We start from the raw sequence: 10,720 nt of genomic DNA on the forward strand, positions 1-10,720 counted from the left end.
TGGCCTGGGAAGATCCCACATGCCGTGGAGCAACTAAGCCCGTGTGCTACAACTACTGAGCCTGCGCTCTAGAGCCCGTGAGCCACAACTACTGAGCCTGCGTGCCACAACTACTGAAACCCACACGCCTAGAGCCTGTGCTCCACAACAAGAGAAGCCACCGCAATGAGAAGCCTGCTCACCGCAACAAAGAGCAACCCCTGCTTGCCGCAACTAGAGAAAGCCCACTCACAGCAACAAAGACCCAACACAGCCAAAAATAAAAACAAATAAATAAATTTATTTAAAAATAAATATATAAAATTTAATTTAATTTAAATTAAAAAATAAGCATACATCTTATATCAATCACTTCAATTACTTCAATTAGCCCTGTGAATATTCCATAGGGACTGGAATCTAATATGGATTAAACTGTTTAATGTGTCCTGTAATATCGATAGGCTGAAGTACATGCTTATACACATGAGGTAGATAATTAATACATGATTACATGATCATGTATTATGATAAAGCATAGGTATTGTACTTATATATGTGGAAGGGCATGTAATGCACAAAGTACAGTATAATATCTGTTTTTATAATGTCATTTTTAACACTTACACAGTACTTAAAGATAGTGTTAATGTCCCATAAGCAAATTGTTCAGGGAATAGTTTCAGTAGAATTTCAACTTTGAGAGCTGAAGGTGGAGCTGGAGCCTCTTCCTTGAGTCTTAGGGAGATATGTTGTTCTCCTTTTCTGATTTACAAAACCAGGGTAATAAACAGACTACAAAGAGTCTTCTTGGGCTTCCCTGGTGGTGCAGTGGTTGAGAGTCCACCTGCCGATGAAGGGGAAACGGGTTCGTGCCCTGGTCCGGGAAGATCACACATGCCACAGAGAGGCTAGGCCCGTGAGCCATGGCCGCTGAGCCTGCGCGTCCGGAGCCTGTGCTCCGCGACGGGAGAGGCCACAACGGTGAGAGGCCCGCGTACTGCAAAAAAAAAAAAGAGTCTTCTTTTTAGGAGGTTATTTTCAATAATGCTTGTTATTGGTATAAGGGCAAGAATTAAAAGAATTAATAGAAGCTATAGAATAGATGCTAGTTCGGGTTTGTGCAGCCAAAAAATGAAACTGAAGCTCAGATTGATGCAGGCCAAGTTTTATTCTGTGGCCAAGGAATGGAGAAGTGGGAACTTAGTTCACAGATCATCTTGCCCATGTGGTGAGAGGGATTTGATTTTAAAGAGTAAAGACAAAGGCAGGAGGAGTGAGGCTAATGATGGGGAGGCACATGCATTAGTCTGGGGAAGGGGCAGCACTTCCCTGGAAAGGGGAGCCACACCCTGTTTATCCTTTCTTGGTCCATATCTTCCAGTTAGGGCCACCAGTAGGTGTGTCATCTAGTAGCCAATGTAGTAAACTCAGCAGAATGAGACTGAGGGTCTGTTGGAGGTCAGATTCGTTGCCACCTTTGTTCCAGCTGGTTCTATCTGGTGTTTATCTCTTCCTATAGCTTCCTTCTTCTGTCTCCAGACCCTGTGACTTAAAGATACATGTTAATTCCTGTTCAAGCGGGGGTTGGTGGGTTTTGAGCAAAGAACTGGCACAGCTCTGACAACAAAATCCCCCCTTTTCTGTTACTGCTCCTCATTCTTGAGGGGTGCTGAAGGGCAATGCTCTGCCTTCTGAAGCTGCTTCCTGCTGAACATGGGCATAGTTTTCCCCTGGATTAGAGGAGCAGAACTGTTCCCTGTGTTGCCTAAAATATGTCTGGTGGTCACCAGGCTGTAGTCCCAGTTGCTTGTACCCTTGTGTTTGTGTCATCTGAAGTTTGCTGGCTTCAAGCCCTTTGCTAACGAAGTTGACAAGGCAGTTAAGGAGGCAAGGCCCGAAGATGAACAGGAGGATGATAGCAATTAGTGGGCCAGGAAATGAAGGAAACCAGGTTAAGCTGGGGAGGCTCTGTTTGACCGTATTCCAGATGGAGCTTGGATCTGGACTTTGTGTGTTTATCTGTGTTACCACTGAGCTTGCTCATATATCTCTCTTATGTTGACCTCAATCTGACCAGAGTTATTGAGATACATGCAGCAGGTTTCATTCATAACTGCACAGACTCCCCCTTGCTCAGCCAGGAGGTCGTCAAGGCCTTGCCTATTGTCGAGAACAACATTTGCTAGTGAGTCCAGAGAGGTACAGAGTCCTTGTAAAGCATCCCCTGTATTTTTAGACAAGTCCTCAAGGGCCCGTACGTTGATTACAACATCGATCACTGGGAAGATTTACAGATGGCTTAAATTCTGTGTAATCATGTGGAAAATGCCAACTGTCTTAACCTGGATTCCCCAGAAAACACAGCCTGAGGCAAAAGCTTATGGGCTACTAAAGTATTAAGGAGTGTGATTTCGGGGGGCAGGAATGAGGTACCAGGGGAGGGAGGCCAGGAAGGAGAGAGAGGCACTACCGGAGGACGATGCATCATTAAACCTGCTGCCGCTCAGTGTGGCTGGCTGCTCAGTCCTGGGGGACTGTCCTCCAAGAAGTCATATAACCAGCACCTTCCTCCCTTTTGGCAGCACAGGCTCACCTGCGTGCCAAGCTGGGGGTCCTGCTGTGTCAACAGGGAAGCCTAAGGGTAGGAGGAGGGAACTGGTGAAGCAGACCCAGGGCGGGACCTGGTGTGGCCACATCAGCTTGAAATCATTTGCATCTACACAGAGATGATCAGTGAGTTTGTGGCTGGAAAGTGACAGATGAAACCCAGAAATTCTCAAGTGGTGCATGAGTGGTATCTGATAGGCCATCTGAATACTAATCCAAACTGCGACCCTAAAGAATATAAGAAGCAAAATGTCAGTGAGGCCTTAGAGCCTCAAGACAACAGCCCATCCAGAATGTGTTCAAGGATATTTACAACAGTAGTGTTTGTAAAGGGGAAAAAATAAAAACCAAAAACAAAAACTAGGGGAATTCCCTGGCGGTCCAGTGGTTAAGACTTCACCTTCCAATGCGGAGGATGAGGGTTTGATCCCTGGTCGGGGAGCTAAGATCCCACATGCCTTGGGGCCAAAAAACCAAAACATAAAACGGAAGCAATATTGTAACAAATTCAATAAAGACTTTAAAAAATGGTCCGCATTCCCAAAAAAAATTCTTAAAAAAAAAAAAGAACAAAAACTAGGAAAAACCATTCAAACAAAATGGAGACTGGTTAATAAATGATGATATCTAAGACAATAAAAATCTATGGCTTATTAAAAAGAATGATGACGGGGGATAGTGGGGGAAGACAGGAAGAAGGGATTACAGAGGGACAGCAGGAAAGTTTTGGAGGTTGGTGACACATATGTTCACTATTTGCTATTGGTGAGAGTTGGCAGGATGAATACAGATCTAAAAACTAATCAAGGGGACTTCCCTGGTGGCGCAGTGGTTAAGAATCTGCCTGCCAATGCAGGGGACGTGTGTTCGAGCCCTGGTCCGGGAAGATCCCACATGCCACGGAGCAACTAAGCCCCTGTGCCACAACTACTGAGCCTGCGTGCCACAACTACTGAAGCCAGCACACCTAGAGCCCATGCTCTGCAAAGAGAAGCCACCACAATGAGAAGCCCGCGCACCACAACAAAGAGTAGCTCCTGCTTGCCGCAACTAGAGAAAGCCCACGTGCAGCAATGAAGACCCAACACAGCCAAAAATAAATAAATAAATTTATTAAAAAACAAAACAAAAAAACTGATCAAGGGACTTCTCTGGTGGCGCATGGTTAAGACTCCATGCTCCCAATGCAGGGGGCCCGGGTTCAATCCCTGGTCCGGGAACCAGATCCCACATGCATGCCGCAGCTAAGAGTTCGCATGCCGCAACTAAGGAGCTGGCAAGCCGCAACTAAGGAGCCCGCCTGCCACAACTAAGACCCCACGCAACCAAATAAATAAATTTTAAAAAAACCTGATCGAAATGTACCCTTCAAATATGTGAGGTTTAAGGAATTCCCTGGCATTCCAGGGGTTAGGACTCCACGCTTCCACTGCAGGGGGCACGGATTCAATCCCTGGTTGGGGAATTAACATCCCGCATGTCGCATGGACAAAAAAAAAAAAAGTGAAGTTTATTGTATGTCAATAAAGCTGTTAAAAATAATAAAAACTGAGAGTGGGGTGGGGGAAATGGAGAGATGTTGGTCAAAAGGTACAAATTTTCAGTTATAACATGAATAAGTTCTGGGGAGCTAAGGTACAGCATGGTGACTGCAGTTAATAATATATAATAATGTGTTATATAGTTGAAATTTCCTGAGAATAGTTATTAAATGTTCTCACCATACACACACACACACGCACACACGCACAAGATAACTACATAAATTTTGAAAACAACCTTGAGACTCAGTGCTTCCAGATGCATCTAAAAGAAGAAAATGAAAACAGCTCTCAGCAATTCTCCTAGTTTAATTCATTTTGAGTAGCAGAGCTGGATGATTTTGATCCTAACCCCAGGATTCCAAGGAAACTGTTTTGACAGTCAGTTTACCATTTATAGAAGCTGGTAATTCATAAACATACACACGTCATGATGATACCATCTCAAAAGACATAGCATCTAATGCGGCTCTACCAAGCTGTAGTGTAACTCCTGTGACCAGTAAAGAGTTTGAAAATGCTTTGGCAGAAAGAGCACTTGAATGTAATATCGGCCAATGTTTTCCTGAACATAAAACACTGCCATAAACATTCACAAAGAGCATGGGAATTGAAAAACCAGAAAGGAAATGAGTGATAGGTATCTCATGGGAAGGAGCATAAATTCCTTGCAAAGGCATAAGTGTTCTATAGGCACTTGTATCCCATCCAACTTTTACCTGACAACTGAGTTTACTTTGAATGACTTCAAGTAGTGAGCAATTTGCCTATCTCAGCAAGCATTCCATAATAATTGGAGTTTAGCTATTTCAACAATATGGTACATCTCAAAAGCCAGGGAAGTATATAAATGGTTCAACATTCAAGATTTAAAAAAAAAAAAAAAAGCTTCAGGCCCAAAATGAAGTTGTTGAAGTTCAAGATAAGAAAAGGACACTCTTCTCTCTTTGACCAGGGAGAGTACAAAAACTGTCTCTCAAGAAAGACTTCACTGTATCACATTTATTACCTTGGTGAATTTTCTACAGGCCAGGTCTGACCTCTGAACTTGTAGACACAGAAACCTAGTGTTTCCAGCTCAAAGAGCAGATCCATCTTTCAGAGGAAAATATACACCATCTATCCATTGCATTCCGGCATATAACACCAGAATGATCACTTACTTATCACTAATGAGAATTTAACTGTCATCCTCATGATCAACTCTTCCTCTCCTGCTAGGCAAACATATATGTTATCAGAAAAAGTATGTATGTAAAAAAAAAATTAAAAATAATAAAAAGTATGTATTATTTCTCGTTTGATTTTTATTATAGTAAAATATAATACCATAAAATGTACCATTTAAACCACTTGTAAGTATAGAAAAAGTATTTAAAACTTGGAAATAGGTAAAAGAGATTGCTGGGTTTTCTTTCAGTGCAGTGTTAATCTTGACTTTGGGCTATTTTAAAATTCTGTAGGAGCAGAGATTAATTTACAGATTTCTGTCCATTAGTGATGCAAAGTGTCTGGCAAAATAGGAAACCTCAAAACATTACAATGCATGGCCCTGTTGGACATTAACCAATTTTGTATCTAGCAGTTTTATTCTTATATAAATATCCCTTTGAACTGGTTTTAACATCTTACTGTTTCCCTTATTAATTGTAAGTTGAATAAAATCTTTTTTTAAACATCTTTATTAGAGTATAATTGCTTTACAATGGTGTGTCAGTTTCTGCTTTATAACAAAGTGAATCAGTTATACATATACATATGTCCCCATATCTCCTCCCTCTTGCGTCTCCCTCCCACCCTCCCTATCCCACCCCTCTAGGTGGTCACAAAGCACCGAGCTGATCTCCCTGTGCTATGTGACTGCTTCCCACTAGCTATCTATTTTACGTTTGGTAGTGTATACATATGTCCATGCCACTCTCTCACTTTGTCCCAGCTTACCCTTCCCCCTCCCCATATCCTCAAGTCCATTCTCTAGTAGGTCTGCGTCTTTAGTCCCGTCTTGCCCCTAGGTTCTTCTGACCTTTTTTTTTTTTTTAAGATTCCATATATATGTATTAGCATACGGTATTTGTTTTTCTCTTTCTGACTTACTTCACTCTGTATGACAGTCTCTATGTATGACAGTCTCTAGGTCCATCCACCTCACTACAGATAACTCAGTTTCGTTCCTTTATATGGCTGAGTAATATTCCATTGAATAAAATCTTTGATAAGCATATTTTATATTTACATGAGTCATGATCTTACCTTGTTATAAAAAAAAAAAAACCTAAGGTGAAAGTCACATAAAATTAACCATTTTAAAGTGAAAAACTCAGTGGAAAATAGTATATTCACAATGTTGTACAACCATCACATGGATCTAGTTCCACAATTTTTTTTCTTTTTAATTTGGCTGCCTTGGGTCTTCATTGCTGCACGTGGGCTTTCTCTAGTTGCAGCAAGCGGGGGCTACTCTTCGTTGCGGTGACTTCTCTTGTTGGGGAGCACGGGCTCTAGGCACGCGGGCTTCAGTAGTTGTGGCACGTGGGCCCAGTAGCTGTGGCTCCTAGGCTCTAGAGCCCAGGCTCAGTAGTTGTGGCACACGGGTTTAGTTTCTCCGCAGCATGTGGGATCTTCCCAGACCAGGGCTCAAACCCCTGCATTGTCCCCTGCATTGGCAGGCAGATTCTTAACCACTGCACCACCAGGGAAGTCCCTCCATAACATTTTTATCACCGCAAAATAAAATGCCTGATTCATTCAACAGTAACTTTCACTCCCTCTTCCCCCAAGTCCCTGACAAGTACCAATCTGCTTTTTTCTCTTGGATTTACCTATTCTGGATGTTTTATAGAAATGGAATCACACAATATGTGGTCTTTTGTGTCTGACTTCTTTATATTTGGCATGTTTCAGGATTCATCATCACCATAGCATATATCAGCATTCCTGACTTTCCTTTTCCTGGCCAAATAATATTCTATTGTATGGACATACCACAATGTATCCATTCATCCTCTGATGACCAGTTGGATAGTTTCTGTCTTTTGGTTATTTTGAGAAGTGCTGTTATGAACATTTATGTACAAGTATTTGTTTGAATACTGTTTTCAGTTCTCTTTGGTATATACCTAGGAGTGGAATTGCTGGGTCATATGGTAATTCTAAGTTTATGTTTCTGAGAATCCACTGAACATGTTTTCCACATGACTGAATCATTTTACAGGTTTTATCTTTTTGAAAAATAATACTTGGTAAGTTGTCAAATAATACTTCGTAAGTTATCATGAACTTAAGTTAAATCATTACCTTAAGTTTGCTTATTGAGTATTAAGTCAGATCAGGTGAGCTTATTATACAACTTTAGGCTATTTTTGCATGCTACCTAAATTTCTTGAGAACTGTTTCCAAAAATGGGACTATGGGCTTTGGGCTGTAATTCCTGTCCCCATTTCCATAGTTAGGATGGCCCAACCTAAAAGTCCAGAACACTTGGATTTGGTGAGCTAAGGATGTCTCTCCCCCACACACACCCCCATGTACTTCTATGACTAATTTTTCTAGCTTGCAATGGCCACCTCCTTGATTGACATTTTAGATATAAATCTTATAGTAAAGTTAGAGTTATCTGGTTATTCTTCAAAGTCCATGCATTTTGCAACCATGAGCTAGGCACTATTCTGGATGTTGAGAATTTAGTTGTCAACTAGTTGTGAAAGTTGGTCTCTAGAAGCTTACCTCCTTAGAGTCAGATTTTGTCAGCCAGGGAGCCATTACGTATCTGCTTCTCTGCTTTGGTCCAGAATATGTTGCTATTATCATCTAAATCTTAGAGGAAGAGTTTACTTCCAAACTCTTACTACAATCCCTAAGTACTGATGGCAGAAGAAAATTACATTATCCTTTCTTTCAAGATTTGCATGCTAAAAGGTGAAGGGGATGCGGTCTTGTATAGCATTTCCCTTAAGTGGGAACACTTTGAATAAAATAACGGCCCTGCATTCTACACACAATGGAAATCGATGTGGAAGCACCAGGAAGCCAGTTGTTTAGTATTCTGTAGCGAGGCATCACATCGTACATTTGGCAGCAGCAGACAAGATACGCATTTTAAGAAACATCTATTCTTTCCCAGCATTCTCTTTGCTATTTCTTGAAGGTTCGTTAGCTCTTTTAAACTCATCTAATTCTTCAAAATCCTTAAATGAATATGAAAATCTTGATCAAGTAAAATTAGTTGACATCATATTTAACCTTTTTACTTTCTGTGCTTTCAAGTGACATTTAAGCATTAAAAAAAAAAAAAAAAAAGGCATTATGAAACCAGAAAGTTTTCTTTCACATTTCAAGGAAAATGTCCAAAGTTCAAATTAAGATATGAAATTAAACAGGGCACTAAATTTAGAAATATTAAAGATGAAGATTTTTTACTGCAGGGTTGGTACTCATTACGTATTAAATAATGAGGCTGTATGTATGGGAATATAGAAAAATTAAGAAAAGGTGTTATCTGTGACACCCACTTTTTTCCTTGTAGAAAAAGCTTCTTGCGTTGAGAACATTATTTCTACAGCCTGAAGTTTCTGAAAACTTGGCCCAGATTTTTCGTGTCTGTGTGAATGTGTAAATAATATTTAGCAACTTTTATTATTCATATTAAATAATACTTTTATTTCTCCCAGAGATGCCAAATATGCTTTAGACTTTTTGGTACTAAAACCCTAAAACATTCTTAATAGGTTTCAGATACAAGACCACCTATTATAAAGACAGGAGGGCCCTATTTGATGCTAATCGCTCTACTGGGACTTATGCACATGATACACAACCAACATGGCTGACACTTGGTCTTATAACTCTGATGTGGTTCCTATTCCATTGACCCCCTTGAGAGTAGGTCCAACAACACAGTTCTTTTGGAATTTGTCTTTATGGTTAGTGAGAAAATAGTAACAGCTTCACCGGGAATTGGTCCCTCTGGTCTACCACATCATTCCCTTGTACATAAATATTCTTTTGGTTTTAAAAGCCAATGTGCAAATTGAGTGAAGGGTACAAAGGACCTCTCTGCACTATCTTTACAATTGCCTCTGAATAATTTTTTGTTGTTGTTTTTAAGCCAATATACCTAAAAGAACTGAAAACAGGACTTCAGATAGTTGTATACCCATGTTCACAGCAGCACTAGTCACAACAGCCAAAAGGTAGAAAAAATCCAAGTGACCATCAAAAGATGAAGACACAGAAGTGGTCTATCCATACAATGGAAATCTATTCAGCCATAAAATGGAATGAAGTCCTGAAACATGCTACAACATGGATGAACCTTGAAAACATTATGCTAAGCAAAATAATCCAGTGACGAAATGGAAAAATATTGTATGATCCCACTTACACGAAATATCTGGAGTAGGCAAAGTCATACAAACAGAAAGGAGACCATAAGTTACCAGGGGCTGGGGGAGGGGGCAGGTGGGGAACTACTGCTAATGGTTACAGAGCTTCTGTTTGGGATAACGAAGTTTTGGAAATAGTGGTGATGGTTGTACAATACTGTGCATGTAATTAATACCACTGAATTGCACACTTACAGGGTAATTAGAAGTTGGAAGCTGAGGATCAAAATTCCAGTGATATGCTAGTGAAGGGTTAAAAAAGATTAATTGGGGGCTTCCCTGGTGGCGCAGTGGTTGGGAGTCCGCCTGCCGAAGCAGGGGACACGGGTTCGTGCCCCGGTCCGGGAGGATCCCACATGCCGCAGAGCGGCTGGGCCCGTGGGCCATGGCCGCTGAGCCTGCGTGTCGGGAGCCTGTGCTCCGCGGCAGGAGAGGCCACAGCAGTGAGAGGCCTGCGTACCGCAAAAAAAAAAAAAAAAAGAAAAAAAAGATTAATTGGTTAAAACAATTTAACTCAACAAGTGTTTAGGTTTCTATTATGTAACAAAATGATGGATACAACGATAAACATGGTTCCCAATCTTACAGAGAGAAAATAGCAAGATGATGAAACTTTTGCAATCTTCAAAGAGATGTCATTCAATTCTTTCAACATAGGAAATATTAAGCTCCAAATTAGGGACACTTTTATATCCACTCAAAAAGTGAGAACATTACATCTCAGGGGGCAGGATAAAACTAGACTTTCCAATCGCTAGGCTCAAAAACAAATGAAAATGGATAAGCATCACCCTGTAGCACAATCCTAACTTTACTGATATTCATGTTCACTCAATATTTTTTTCTCACCAAAATAGCTTTTACAAACTTAACATGGTTCTTTTCTTGCATTTACTGCAAGTATCCTCAAGGAGTGGTTCTCAAAGTGTGGTGCATGGATCAGCAGCATCCGTGTCACCTGAGAACTTGTTAGAAATTAAAATTATTGAATCAGAAACTCTGGGGGTGGGGCCAGTAATCCGCGTTGGAACAAGCCCTGCAGGTGATTCGCATGTGTGCTAAGTGAGAGAACCATTGGTCAAAGCACAATAAGGCACAGCCTGTCACCAACCCCAAATCAGAAAGAATCCAGGGGAAAAAGCCAACCTGTTGCAATGTACAAAATGTTTTCTCACTGCTTAAAACCAGGATTAGAGGGCTTCCCTGGTG

General features: G+C 40.9%; 1 long non-coding RNA gene across 1 annotated transcript; it reads right to left on the reverse strand.

Moving 5' to 3' along the window:
* Nucleotides 1–260: 260 nt before the first annotated feature.
* On the reverse strand, nucleotides 261–5,902 carry LOC132594212 (uncharacterized). Its single transcript, XR_009560414.1, has 2 exons — nucleotides 1,331–5,902; nucleotides 261–979 (listed from the first exon to the last, which is right to left on the reverse strand). It is a non-coding gene; the product is annotated as an uncharacterized lncRNA (long non-coding RNA).
* Nucleotides 5,903–10,720: the final 4,818 nt, after the last annotated feature.

The sequence above is a fragment of the Globicephala melas genome, chromosome 20 (genome assembly GCF_963455315.2).
Source record: "Globicephala melas chromosome 20, mGloMel1.2, whole genome shotgun sequence".
In the NCBI taxonomy this organism is placed as follows: Eukaryota; Metazoa; Chordata; class Mammalia; order Artiodactyla; family Delphinidae; genus Globicephala; species Globicephala melas.